At 38.8% G+C, this 13353-nt stretch overlaps 1 protein-coding gene across 1 annotated transcript in view; it reads right to left on the bottom strand.

Moving 5' to 3' along the window:
* Positions 1-13353, bottom strand: part of ADTRP (androgen dependent TFPI regulating protein) — a 130122-nt gene that overhangs the window by 81723 nt on the left and 35046 nt on the right. The gene's annotated exons all lie outside the window — the stretch shown is intronic.

Here is a 13353-nt window from a genome sequence, read left to right on the forward strand (position 1 = left end):
ACATGCAAATGTAATGAAACCCTCCCAATTAGATTTGAGCTTACACCTTCACTGTGAACAGATAGGAAGATCCTTGATCCCTCTTGAGACATTACAGTTTGTCATCCCACCATCGGCAGTGAGATACAGCATTAGGATGCAATAAACGTCTCACAATGTTAAGTTAGATAAACATTGCAGGTCTATACTTTATCAAGGTCATATATGACTCAATGGCTCCTTGAGAATACCCATAGGCTTTATTTTCAAAAGAACTAGAAGGAAGCAGTGAAACGGCTATCCATTACAAAAGTATGAACAAATAAAAGTAAATTGTAAAGCTATTCAATATTAGGATCCAAGAATGTGCCTAGAATTAAGAAAGTAAGTTTTATTAGGATCCAAGAATGTGCTTAGAATTAATATAGTGAGTTTTATTAGAAGCAGTTTTACTATAAGCAGTGACAGATCAGCATCGTAAGAAATTACATACATTATTCAAAGAATTGACTATTCCCAGTAACCGATTCTATTACATATTGGCACATTGACTCTGACATTATATGTTATAGACACATAGAGACAATGAGCCATAGTAAGATCGGGTAATACCGAATATCTGAGAAAGATCTGTAGTCCTAATAAGTGAGGGAACTACATATCCCATAAGTCAATGGGGAATATGATGCTGCACCTTTCCGGTCATATGATGCAGACCGGTGGACCAAAGAACTTCCGGTCACATGATAGAGACCGGTGAATCGAATAAACTATGTCTCCCAAAAGATAAAACGGAAGTTGATGCCGCGACACCAGGCCACTTCCGGTCATAGCAATTTTCAAAATAAGATCGCATTGGAAATTAAGTTTTTGACATCAACAGGGGCAATTCATAAATGAGAACCAGTCCATGTAAATAAATAAGCAATTTGAGCCCAAAGAAAGGGGAAACCCACCCAGAAAACTAACTGAGTTAACACAGAATATAATAATAACAACATTGACAAAACGCTACTATTACCTAATAATGAAAATAAAAAACAAATAAATAGGAAAATCTAGATTTATACTAGAATTTGTGGCAATAATAGGAACCAATTAACCTTTAAGATGGGAAAACATAAACATAACATAGGAAATATCTCAGAGATGCAATGGGTGAAACAGGAAACATAACATAGGAAATATCCCAGAGATGCAATGGGTGAAACAGGAAACATAACATAGGAAATATCCCAGAGATGCAATGGGTGAAACAGGAAAGGGAGGTGCCTCTAAAAATGGCGCCAAAACAGCACCAATCATTTCAACACTGACCCTACTTAAAGCTCCCAGATTTTCTGATACAGTATAGTCTTGAGAAAGGCCTAGTCTAGGCCGAAACGCGTTGGCATACTGGTGAGCTTGGTTTTAATTACCTATATTATATATCATATACAGTGTTGCACTATTTGTTTCTCTTTTGTTCCCTTTTAGGTATTTTATCGATGTATTTGTTTGTTATGGATCTTACCAAGGATTTTTAACATCTGAATTAAGGATTTGTTTTCACTAGATCTTTAGTGCTTTTTAATATTATCACTGATTTTCTATTTTTGTCTTTTGATATTTTTGTCTTTTGATTTTTTTCTTTTGATTTTTGACCTTTGTTTATCATTTGAATTCAAGTTTTCCACGTGGATTTTTTCACAAGTTATTTTTATTTTTATTTTTATACACTTCACGGATTTACAATTTTTTAATTTAGCAGCTGAACCGCAATAATTTGACCCACTCAACGTTTACATTCTACTATTATTGACTTCACGTTATATTTCTACACGTCACTTTGGAGGAAACACTACTGGATTCACTTACATATAACCGGTTGAACATTTGAACATTTTTTATGTACGCCAATTTTTGTGAACACTATTTTTTGTGAATGCTATTTTTCTTTTTTGTGAATGCTATTTTTCTTTGTTGAAAGCTATTGTGTGCACTCAATCACTCACTTAGGTTTTTTATATTATTGAATGTACATGTCCTTCTAACTCCTCATCACTGGCTCACTAAGTCAGCGTCACATGCTATACTCCATTGGATATTTTTAGATATTTTTAGATTTGTTTATTATATATTTTTTTGTTAAGTCAGACATGGATCCATGCGTCTGATTGCCATTTGTAAATTTTTATATGTATTAAAATGTACCTTTTACTAGCCTTTTAAGCTTTTTTGCGCTTACTCTCTCCCCATTTTAACTTTTGTATTGTTAGCCTACTAGGAGGCTATATAGTTAGTAAGCTTAAGGCCCTGGGTGTAGCGCTCGGTCCACTTCTCCTGTTCTTATAGAAAGGAATTATGATGTGGGTAATCGTGAACTCTTAGTCATTAAGATGGCCCTAACTGAATGGCGTCATTGGCTAGAGGGTGCCGCCAACCCCATTCAGATTCTCACTGACTACAAGAATCTGACATACCTAGAGACTGCTTATCAACTCAATCCTCGACAGGCCAGGTGGCCCTATTTTTTTCCTGTTTTAACTTTATAGTCTCTTACCTTCCTGGCACCAAGAATAAAAAGGCTGATGCCCTTTCCTGTCAGTTTCCTCAGTCTAGTGACTCTTCTAAAGCTCCTATCGAACACATCATACCTCCCTCCTGTGTGGTTGCTCATCTTAACACTTCTTTTCTTCAAAGACTGCAACGTGCCCAGTCAAGAAAACCTTATGAAGCCCCTGCGTCTCCTGAAATCCTTTATGTTCCTCCAAACCTTTGCTCTCCTGTGCTCATGATAGAAAGCTGTCAGGTCATCCTGGTTTTACAAGAACCTTCAAACTCCTTTCCCAAGACGTGTGGTGGCCTACCATGAAATCGGACTCTCAGGATTATGTCAAGGCTTGTCAGACTTGTGCTGTTAATAAGATCCCCCCCCCCCGTTCCCTACCTCATGGCCTACTTCAACCATTGTCCACACCTAAACAATCATGGACACACATAGCCATGGATTTTGTTGTAGATCTCCCTCCTTCTGACCATCATACAGTCATCTGGGTTGTGGTGGATCGATTCTCCAAATTTGCTCATTTTGTACCTTTACCTAAGTTATCTACAGCCCAAGAATTGTCCACTCTTTTTCTGTTACACGTGGTACGGCTCCATGGTATACCCGTAAATATTGTCTCTGAGACACTGGCCCTCAATTTATTTCTATCTTTTGAAGAAGCTTTTGCAAATTGCTTGGAACCACTGTTTATTTGTCCTCTGGTGATCAACCCCAGAGTAACGGGCAGATGGAAAGGACCAATCAGGATCTTGAAGCTTATCGCAGAGCATATGTCAATTCACAGCATACCAATTGATCTGGCTTGTTACCCCTAGCTGAACTGGCAAAGAACACTGATTGGCATTCTTCTCTACGATGCTCTCCTTTCCAGGCTGTTTATCAACCTCGTGTTTTTCCTCTTTCTGCTCACTGACCTCACTACCCATTGGCAACGAATACGCTCTGTTACACTCAACCATCTCCATATACAAGAGGTTTGTCGATCATCATCAAGCTCATATTCATACCTTTTCTGCAGGTGATCGTGTCTGGGTCTCTACCCGACATATCCGCTTACGACAACCTTGTCACAAATTAGGACCTCAGTACATTGGTCCTTATAAAGTCCTCAAAAGACTTTCTCCTGTTGCCTACAGAGAGGCCTTGCCTAAGACCTTGCACATTCATCTGGTCTTTCACGTCTACCCACTCAAACCCTACATTACGAGTAAATATACTCGACTCAGACATCCTCCTTCTCCACTCATGATTCAAGGGGAACTGGAGTATAAGGTTGCTAGGATCCTGGACTCCAGAGTTAAACACAGGCGGCTCCAATACCTCGTTCACTGGAAGGTTTACTCTGTGGCAGATCGTTCCTGGGTCCATGCCTGTGATCAGCATGCTCCATCTTTGGTCTCCAAATTCCATGCTGCTCATCCTTTGAAATCGACTCTGGTTCCCGGAGGGAACCCTTGAGTGGGGGCTATGTCATGCCGCTCCTTGGGTTCTGGCCGCCACTCTGATCCGTTGTCATGGCCATTGTCATGGACGCTGCGGTTGCTTCAGGTGCACGGCGATGACGTCATTGCCACATGCCCTGTCTTTCCTGATGCCGGTCCGGATCTCACCTGTGCTCACCTTGGCTTGAATCCTGCACCTATGTAAGTACCTCAGTTGCTCTCATCTTTGCCCAAGTATAGGTGTTACTGTGTGTGCTCCTAGGTGCTTTATTACATGTATTTGTCACGCTTGGCCGCTGGGAAGCTCTGGCGGTCCTCTCTGTGTGCTTGATTGGCAGGTAGTCTGAGCCGCCCCTTCCTGATGATGTCACTACCAGGCTTTTTATTCCGGGCTTCCTGTTTCTTCAGTGCCCGTTTGTTTGCTCCTCTTTGTGGCTCCTGTGAGGACTTCGCTGTGGAAACTCTCTAACTGCTGATTTTCTGTTGCCAAACTCTGCAAAGACTGACTATGCTGGGTTAACCCTCAAACTTCCTGATAACCTGTTGCCAAACACTGCAAGTACTGTTTATTCTGTGAATCTCTCAAACTGCATGTTAACCTGTTGCCAAACTCTGCAAGTACTGTTTATTCAGTGTAACCCTCAAACTTCCTGATAACCTGTTGCCAAACACTGCAAGTACTGTTTATTCTGTGAAACTCTCAAACTGCATGTTTACCTGTTGCCAACCTCTGTAAGTACTGTTTATTCAGTGTAAACCTTCAAACTGTTTGATATCCTGTTGCAAAACACTGCAAGTACTGTTTATTCTGTGAAACTCTCAAACTGCATGTTAAGCTGTTGCCAAACTCTGCAAGTACTGTTTATTCATTGTAAACATTCAAAGTGCTTGATATCCTGTTGCCAAATACTGCAACTACTGTTTATTCTGTGAAACTTTCAAACTGCATGTTAACCTGTTGCCAAACTCTGCAAGTACTGTTTATTCAGTGTAAACCTTCAAACTGCATGTTAACCTGTTGCCAAACTCTGCAAGTACTGTTTATTCAGTGTAAACCTTCAAACTGCATGATAACCTGTTGCCAATCTCTGCAAGTACTGATTAATCTGTGTTAACCTTCAAACTACCTGATATCCTGTTGTCTAACTCTGCAAGTACTGACTATTCAGTATTAACCTTCAAACTGCCTGATAACCTGTTGCCAAACTCTGCAAGGACTGACTACACAGTGTTAACCCTCAAACTGCCTGATAACAAGATACCTACTCCTGCATTATTAACTGTTTCTTGTTTTACCCTTCCTCTGTCTGAGTATAAGTGGACTATCCCTGCTCTCCTGATTCTGTGGAAGACATTTCCTGAAACCAGTTCCTTACTCAGAAGTCTATTTGGCTGCTATCTTGAATTACTTTGGACTCAGGCTAACTCTGCTCCATATCGTGAGTACATTGGTTTTTAGAGGTTGTCGTGGGGTCACGTCCTGGATTAAACTCAGAGTGCAAGGGTGTTGTTTAAGTTCACCCTAGCATTTGGGTCTTCTTCTGGACATTTCCTAACCTGACAGTATTGCTGGATTGTTTTATCGTTATTGAACTCTGCCTGCCTGACCACTCTTCCTGTTTAACCCTTGAATTGCTGGATTGCCTTATCATTACTGAACTCTGCCTGTCTGACCACTCTGCCTGTTTAATCCTTGAATTGCTAGATTGCCTAATTATTACTGATCTCTGCATGTCTGACCTTTCTATTGGTTTACCCCTGAACTGCTAAACTGCTGAATTACCTTTTGTTGCTGACCTCTGCCTGTTCCTGACCATTCTATTGGTTCATCCCTGAACTGCTAAACTGCGGGATTACTTTTTGTTGCTGATCTCTGTCTGTTCCTGAATCCTGACCATTCTTTTGGTTTACCCTTTAACTGCTAAACTGCTGGATTACCTTTTTGTTGCCGACCTCTGCCTGTTCCTGACCATTCTATTGGTTTACCCCTGAACTGCTATACTGCTAGATGGCCTTTCTGTTGCTGAACTCTGCCAGTCTCTGACCATTCTCTGCCTTAATCTTATTCCCGTGAAGGACTACCCTATCTACCGTGAGCACTGCTTACCTCATTTCTTAAACTCAATTTGTTCTATGATATTTCCTTATCCTTGCACTGGACGCTGGGATAAGAAGACTACTGGCCAAGTTTGGTCTGATAGGGAACTATCCCACAAGCATCACACTATTGGTAGTTTATTGTAGGTTAGGGGGTGTTTTTATTTTGGGGTTTTATTTTTTATTTTTTTAGGGCTATTAGATTAGGTGTAATTGTTTTTATTTTTGATAATTTCGTTTATTATTTTTTGTAATCTTAGAGTTTTTTATTTTTCATAATTTTACTGTGATTTTTTCGTAGTATTAGTTTTTTTAAATTTCTAATTTAGGTTTTTAATTTTTTGGTAGTGTTAGGTTTTTTTAAACATGTAATTTAGGATTTTTAATTAGTAGTTTTTTTTTATTTTATTAGAATAGTTATGTTAGGTTAATTTATAATTTAAACTTAGTTTTTTTTTATTTCACAGGTAAGTTTTTATTTATTTAAAGATAGTTATATTGTAATTTTAATTTAAAATTAGGGGGTGTTAGGTTTAGGGGTTAATAGTTTAATTTAGTGTTTTGCGATGTGGGTGACCGGTGGTTTAGGGGTTAATAGGTTTAGTTTAGCAGTTAAGATATGGGGGGCCAGCAGTTTAGGGGTTAATAGGTTTATTTAATAGTTGCCATGTGGGTGGGCGGCCGATTAGGGGTTAATAAGTTTAATATAGTGTTTGCAATGCGGGAGGGTAGTGGTTTAGGGGTTAATAGGTAGTTTATGGGTGTTAGTGTACTTTGTAACAGTTTAGTTATGAGTTTTGTGAAATATTTTTGTTTCGCAAAATCCATAACTACTGCTCTCAGATGGCGGAATGGATCGTGTTGGAATAGGCTGTAACACAAGCATTTTAGCCGGACCGCGCAACCTGTAATATGGTGCTATGGAAAATCCCGCAATCAAACGTCATTTTTTTGAGCGCGGAATGGACATTGCGTTACAATCTAAAATGCTTGCGATATAGCTATACCGCCGCAACTCGTAATATGCATTCCTGGCCATTCTGGTGCAATAGCCATTTTTTATTACGAGTCTTGAAGGTTTAGGGGTTAATATGTTTATTATAGTGGCAGCGACATTGGGGGCGGCAGATTAGGGGTTAATAAGTGTAGGTAGGTTGCGGCCACATTGGGGGAGGCAGATTAGGGGTTAATAAATATAATGTAGGTGTCGGCGATGTTGGGGGCAGCAGATTAGGGGTTCATAAGTATATTGTAGGTGGCGGCTGTGTCTGGAGCGGCAGATTAGGGGTTAATAAATATAATGCAGGTGTCGGCGATATTGTGGGCGGCAGATTAGGGGTTAATAAGTCTAAGATTAGGGGTGTTTAGACTCGGGGTTCATGTTAGGGTGTTAGGTGTAAACATAAATTTTATTTCCCCATAGGAATCAATGGGGCTGCGTTACTGAGTTTTAAGCTGCTGTTTTGCAGGTGTTAGACTTTTTTTCAGCCGGCTCTCCCTATTGATTCCTATGGGGAAATCATGCACGTACGACCAGCTCACCGCTGACTTAAGCAGCGCTGGTATTGAAGTGCGGTAAGGAGCTCAATTTTGCTCAACGCTCACTTCTTGCCTTTTAAAGCCGGGTTTGTAAAATCCTGTAATACCAGCGCTGTAGGTAAGTGAGCAGTGAGACAAAACTGCTTGTTAGCACCGCACAGCTCATAACGAAAAACACGTAATCTAACCTTTGTAATCTAGTCGTTAGTTCTCTAATAAAAGGGAGCCAAACCTCAGATTTTTGCCTTGCTAATTAATGGAAATTAGATTGGCTAGAATACATTTTCAAAATAATTCTTACCATTTACTAAATAATGATATATAAATATAGACAATTGTACTTAAACATAACTATATATAATTGATTTTAAATGTTATGGTAAGGGCCACCAGAGAAAAGCCAACAAAGTACTGTGAGCAAATCTTGAAGATCAAAGTATATGAGGTTCATGATAACTCATCAGTTCAGACCTTTTTCTTGTTAAGTCTTGGAACAACAATGTGTCGCCACCTAAGTAGGTTATCCATCAGGCCAATGTAACAATGAGTCAATATTTGAGTGAATAGGTAATTGAATATATTTGATGGGCTTCACATCAATAATTGCACAACTCACTGATTAAGTTCAGCAATAAATGATGCAGTTTAATTAATGCTCAGTAAATGTACATTGGCTCCTTGTAACTAATATATTGGCTGTTGTCAGTGAAAATAAAATATTTCAAGTCTAACAAAGCATTTTCCAAGCCTTTTTGTTGCTGGTAATTTGCCTCTTTTTATAATCAAGACTACATTTGTACCTAATGGGACATTTTAAGGTAAGTAAAAGCTGGCACTTATTTTATTTGTACGTGTTCAGAATGTGAAATATAGCTAATGAATAGACTGAAGGGATTTATACATTTGTGGTGTTTGGTACCTGCTAAATATTTGACATCAGGATTCATGTGTTTACCATATATTCTAATGGGGGACTCATAGAAAATGTGTTTGTAGCTCCATTATTGATACAAATATTATTATGTCAATCCGCCACCACGCCACTGCTCGCTATGGCTGTTGCCATAGACACGGGGGTGGCGACTCGTTGCTATGGCTGTTGCCATAGATGCAGAAGGTGGTGCAGAGCATGCGTCAATGACATCATTGCCACACACTGTTTCTTTCTCCTGGATGCCGCTCTGATTATAACTGTGTGTCCTTCTTGACGCCAATATGCACCTATGTAAGTACTCCATTTACCTTACATCACTGCACAAGTATAGGTGTTACTGTGTGTGCTCCTGGGTGCTATTATCTGTTTGTGCTGGATTGTTATTAAGTTACTGAACTCTGCATGTCTGACTACTCTGCTTGCTTAACCCCTGAAATGCTGGATTGCTATTACGTTACTGAACTCTGCCTGTCTGACTACTCTGCTTGCTTAACCCCTAAAGTACTGGATTGCCATAATGTTGCGAAACTGCCTGTCTGACTATTCTGTGTGCTTAACCCCTAAACTACTGGATTGCTATACTGTTGCTGAACTCTGCCTGTCTGATCACTCTGCCTGCTTGACTATTGAATTGCTATACTGTTACCAAACTCTGCCTGCCTGACCATTCTATTGGTTTATCCCTAAACTGTTATATTACTGGATTGGCTTTTTTGCTGACTCCTGCCTGTTTCCGGTCCTTCTATTGGTTTATCCCTGAACTGCCATACCTCTGGATTTCCTTCCTGTTGCCGCTATAGACTACCCTGCCTATTGTGAGTACCGCTTACCTCATTTTAAAACTTTCTCTGCTCTGGGATATTTCCTATCTTTTCAGCTTGACGTCAGGATAAGAAGACTACTGGCCAAGTTTGATCTGATAGTGGAATATCCCACGAGCATTACAGATTATGCATGGAGTGCTAAAACACGGTTGTAGGAAATACTGCTTCAAATGAAGAAGTGGAAGACAATGGATATGGTTAAATGCTTCTTTTGAATCACAAGGGAACAATGATATATCATACATTTGAAAAAGTGTTTATGTCTAAATATTTCAATTACATTTGGGAAAGAAGAGTATCTACCTGTTTATTGCATTTCTATAATTGGTGAACATGTTCCTGATATTACCTAGCTAGTTATCTACACAAAATGGGGAGAAAGCTTGATACAGAAGAGTAGATAGGTTTGTTAGACAAGAATCCAGGTATTGTGGCACTTTTTTGTGTGTAAACATGTGTGTAAACATGATAAATCCACCCCCAGCAGAACTTACGTCATAGTGTTCTGCATTTTAATACTACTAGCCAAGCTCTTCCTATGTTGAATAATTTGATTAAATGTATTGATTAAATCATTTTAATAATGTGTTCTTTTCAGTTCTCAACAATACTTTTATTTAGGTTTTCTCAAAATAGTTCCTTGTATTATACACATTTTAAAATATATTAAAATAGAAATAGAATAAGGAAAGATATTTGGGCCATATGATGCTTATCCCAAAGTGTACAATGGTAAGTAAGATAAAGACAAAGGCCTAGATTTAGAGTTGGGCGGTAGCCGTCAAAACCAGCGTTAGAGGCTCCTAACGCTGGTTTTGGGCTACCGCTGGTATTTGGAGTCAGTCAGGAAAGGGTCTAACGCTCACTTTGCAGCCGTGACTTTTCCATACCGCAGATCCCCCTACGCCATTTGCATATCCTATCTTTTCAATGGGATCTTTCTAACGCCGGTATTTAGAGTCGTGGCTGAAGTGAGCGTTAGAAATCTAACGACAAAACTCCAGCCGCAGAAAAAAGTCAGTAGTTAAGAGCTTTCTGGGCTAACGCCGGTTCATAAAGCTCTTAACTACTGTGCTCTAAAGTACACTAACACCCATAAACTACCTATGTACCCCTAAACCGAGGTCCCCCCACATCGCCGCCACTCTATTAATTTTTTTTAACCCCTAATCTGCCGCTCCGTACACCGCCGCCAGCTACGTTATCCCTATGTACCCCTAATCTGCTGCCCCTAACATCGCCGACCCCATATTATATTTATTAACCCCTAATCTGCCGCCCCCGCTATCGCTGACACCTGCATATTTTTTTAACCCCTAATCTGCCGCTCCGTACACCGCCGCAACCTACATTATCCCTATGTACCCCTAATCTGCTGCCCCTAACACAGCCGACCCCTATATTATATTTATTAACCCCTAATCTGCCGCCCCAACGTCGCCTCTACCTACCTACAATAATTAACCCCTAATCTGCTGACCAGACCACACCGCTACTATAATAAATGTATTAACCCCTAAAGCTAAGTCTAACTCTAACCCTAACACCCCCCTAACTTAAATATAATTTAAATCTAACAAAATAAATTAACTATTATTAAATAAATTATTCCTATTTAAATCTAAATACTTACCTGTAAAATAAACCCTAATATAGCTACAATATAAATTATAATTATATTGTAGCTATTTTAGGATTAATATTTATTTTACAGGCAACTTTGTAATTATATTAACCAGGTACAATAGCTATTAAATAGTTAATAACTATTTAATAGTTACCTAGTTAAAATAATTACAAAATTACCTGTAAAATAAATCCTAACCTAAGTTACAATTAAACCTAACACTACACTATCAATAAATTAATTAAATACAATACCTATAATTATCTACAATTAAACCTAACACTAAACTATCAATAAATTAATTAAATACAATACCTACAAATAAATACAATGAAATAAACTAACTAAAGTACAAAAAATAAAAAAGAACTAAGTTACAAAAAATAAAAAAATATTTACAAACATTAGAAAAATATTACAACAATTTTAAACTAATTACACCTACTCTAAGCCCCCTAATAAAATAACAAAGCCCCCCAAAATAAAAAAATGCCCTACCCTATTCTAAATTAAAAAAGTTCAAAGCTCTTTTACCTTACCAGCCCTGAAAAGGGCCCTTTGCGGGGCATGCCCCAAAGAATTCAGCTCTTTTGCCTGTAAAAAAAAACATACAATACCCCCCCCCCCCAACATTACAACCCACCACCCACATACCCCTAATCTAACCCAAACCCCCCTTAAATAAACCTAACACTAAGCCCCTGAAGATCTTCCTACCTTATCTTCACCACGCCGGGTTCACCGATCGATCTAGAAGAGCTCCTCCGATGTCTTGATCCAAGCCCAAGCGGGGGGCTGAAGATGTCCATGATCCGACTGAAGTCTTCATCCAAGCGGGAGCTGAAGAGGTCCATGATCCGGCTGAAGTCTTCTATCAAGCGGCATCTTCAATCTACTTTCTTCCGGATCCATGTTCATCCCGCGGACGCGGAACATCCATCTTCACCGACGACTTCCCGACGAATGACGGTTCCTTTAAGGGACATCATCCAAGATGGCGTCCCTCGAATTCCGATTGGCTGATAGGATTCTATCAGCCAATCGGAATTAAGGTAAGAAAATTCTGATTGGCTGATGGAATCAGCCAATCAGAATCAAGTTCAATCCGATTGGCTGATCCAATAAGCCAATCAGATTGAGCTCGCATTCTATTGGCTGTTCCGATCAAAAACAACTAGATGAGACTCTGGAACAGTTGAGTACAGAATTATCAAATAATAAATTTAAGAAATATGGAAGAGACACTAAAGATTATGAGCTGGGAATTGTTTATAGCTGGAACATGGAAAGGAGGATACAGAGAAGAAAACAGAAATCTGGAAACTTGGATAAAAGCAAGAATAAAAATCAAAAAAAGGTTACCTTTTCAAGTTTTGAAAATACTACTGGCTCAAGTGATACCAATTATATCTCAACTACTACCACAGGGACTTCAATATTGGCCATACCTACTACCTCTATGCCCATTAAGAAGACCACAACAACTGAAGTTGAAATGGGGGCAAAGCCAAAAAACGGGGCAATCATGGCAGAAGCTGTGAAAGAGAAAGTAAAAGGGACAATAAAAACAACAAGAGAAGACACAGAGAAGGAACCACCTATACCAAGATATCCAAGTCGCAAAACCAATTGGAAGAAAAAGAAGAACAACAAAGACAACAACTGATTAATTTATCTTCTATTGTGTTAGAGTGTAATGATATTGCAGTTTTGTCTAAGGGATTAGGTTTCTCACCAACTAGAGATTTCAATCTTTTTGATACTTTGTTGGATATCAATAAGTTTATACGTAAGGTAACTTTGGCCAAACACTTTAAGAATTCTACAGAGGTAGCCTCACCCTGTGCTGAACTTGGGAACAGTCAGATCATTAATGATAATTGTAATTTTGAAGATCTGTGTGATATTGTTTCCCTTTGTGATATACAGGGCGATAACACCCAATTAAATGGCCTTGTTAGACAACAAAGAATCAAAAATAAAAGTGTTAGTACTTTTTATCCTGTTAATGCACGGAATGATGTGATAGAACTGTTTCATTCTATTTTGGAACAGGATTTAATGGAATTATCAGTAAAAACTACAGAGAACAGAAATAAAGGACTGCATAATAATTTAAGTAACATAGTAGATAAGGTTGAAAAAAGACTGAAGTCCATCGCGTTCAACCTATACAAATCTAAAATACTTACAAAAAGCTCCAGTTAAGCTTAAATAACCCCATTAAAATGTGACCCATTTAATACTAGCAATCATATCCATGAATTTTGTTTATATACAGAAATGTATCCAGACTATTTTTAAATGTATCTATGGTATTGGCATTCACTACCTCCTTTGGTAATGAGTTCCACAATTTTATT

Source organism: Bombina bombina, chromosome 5 (assembly GCF_027579735.1).
Source record: "Bombina bombina isolate aBomBom1 chromosome 5, aBomBom1.pri, whole genome shotgun sequence".
Lineage (NCBI taxonomy): Eukaryota > Metazoa > Chordata > Amphibia > Anura > Bombinatoridae > Bombina > Bombina bombina.